This window comes from Somniosus microcephalus, unplaced genomic scaffold (assembly GCF_052327205.1).
Source record: "Somniosus microcephalus isolate GS21.2 unplaced genomic scaffold, FLI_Smic_1.0 unresolved_chr5, whole genome shotgun sequence".
Classification (NCBI taxonomy): Eukaryota; Metazoa; Chordata; class Chondrichthyes; order Squaliformes; family Somniosidae; genus Somniosus; species Somniosus microcephalus.
Genome location: NW_028225183.1, coordinates 45176205 through 45178364, shown reverse-complemented (window position 1 = coordinate 45178364; position 2160 = coordinate 45176205).

Here is a 2160-nt window from a genome sequence, read left to right as displayed (position 1 = left end):
CGAGATCGCCACCTCCGAGGCATCACATTCAACCATGAAAGGGAGATTCTCATCAATGGAGTGAAGAGCCGCTTTCTCCAACTGTTTTTTGAGAAGGTTAAAGGCTGCAACAGCCGCTGTTCCCAGTGGAAATGATCTAGCATGCAGCAAGGGTTGGATTTTGTCCGAAAAATGAGGAATCCATTTAGCGTAGTATGCAAACAGACCGAGAGCCCGATGTAAAGAAGCCGGATTCTTAGGTGACGGGAGCTCTTGGAGCGGGCGAAGTCTTTCTGGGTCTGGCTTAATGATACCATTGCCTACGCAGTAGCCAAGGATGTTGATGGTCGGTTGCGACTCAACAGATTTGGATTCATTCAGGGTCAGACTACGGCGATGGAGGGCATCCCGAATCTTTGGAGGTTGGAGTCGTGTTCCTGTTGATAGTGTCCTGCAATGGTAATGTTATCAAGATAGGGAAAAGTGTCCCTTAGGTTTTCCTGCTTAACCAGGCCATCCATTGCCCGTTGAAAGACAGCCACTCCATTAGTAACCCCGAATGGGAGGCGACGAAATTGGTACAGCCGTCCATTAGCCTCAAAGGCTGTGTACTGCTTATCTGAGACCTTCAAGGGTAACTGATGATAGGCACTTTTTAAATCGTAAGTTGAGAACACGTTGTATTCGGCCAGTTTATTAACCATATCATCAATGCGTGGCAATGGGTAGGCGTCCAAGTCGGTATATTGATTGATGGTTTGCGAATAATCGATGCATAGTCGCTGTTTGTGAGGTTTTAGAGGGTTCTTGACAATGACGACTTGAGCCCGCCAGGGCGACGAACATGGTTCAATGATATCCTCTGCTAGAAGTTGAGAGATTTCAGCCGCAATAAAAGATTGGTCTTCCTGATTAAAGCGCCGCGATTTCGTTATTATCGGTTTGCATTGAGGCGGAATACTGGCAAATAATGAGGGTTCATCCAGTGAAGCTGCTGATAATGCACACAATGGTAATTTAGACGGTATATTAGAAATAGTAAGTCAGGGTTTGGATCCACCAAACTCAATGGTGAGTTTCTTATGCTGTTTTTGGAAGTCCAGCCCTAAGAGGAGATCACTACATAAGTCCTTGAGCACCGAAAGTTGGGTGGAGGGATACATACGACCATGAAGTCTCATATCAACAACACAAAAGCCGGAGATTCTGGTATTAAGTGATGACTGGGCCATCGCAATTGCCTGGTCCGATGGGAAGACATGTATTTTCAATTTCGCAACAATCTGTTCCTTAATGAAACTATCAGTACTTCCTGAGTCAATTAAGGCATCTAAGATATGCCCTTTAATTGAAATTTTTGTGGCTGCATGAGACAGGTTCTGTGGGCAAGCAACTGTAATTGGTGTCGTTGCACAGAGAGTGGCTAAAACTCTCGGTGTGCTTCTTCGGGAGAGAGCTCGAGAGGAAGCTTGATAGGTCCTAGCTGGAGCATCTTGATAGGCCCTAATTGCGGCAGTTCGGTAGGCCTTAGCTGGATTGGCCCTCGTAGAGGCCCTTGATAGGCAAACTTTAGCAAAGTGTCCTTTTTTCCCGCAATAACTGCAGATTGCATTGCGAGCAGGGCAGGTTTTCCTAGGGTGAAAAGCATCTCCACAAAAGAAGCATTCCATCCTAGATTGCCAAGAGGCTGCTAAAGTGGGGTCGTCCTCCTCTTCTTCATCAGAATTATCAGAATTAGATTCCCCCATGATAGGGTTCACCTGAGACCGCTTGAATTGTCTGGTTGCAGCTACAGCAGCAGATCGAGATCTGGGCAGCTGATAGAGGTCTGCATTTCTCTTTGCCAAATCCAGTGAACAAGCTAGGTCAAAAGCTTTTTGTAGCTCAAGTGTTTTACTTTCTAGTAGACGCTGGCGTATAAATGGAGAGGCAATCCCGCAGATGAAAGCATCACGAATCATTTCTTGGCGGTACAGCTCAGCTGAGGCTGCCTGAAAGTTACAATCTACGCTGAGCCTGCGAAGTTCTTGCAGGAATTCGTCAATTGATTCCCCTGGCCCTTGTCGGGCTGTGGCCAGTAGATGTCTAGCATAGACCTCATTTGGGGTCTTCGCATACAGTTTCTTAAGTGCCCGAATCACCTCTTCGTAATTATCCCATTCATCAACATATTCGAACACT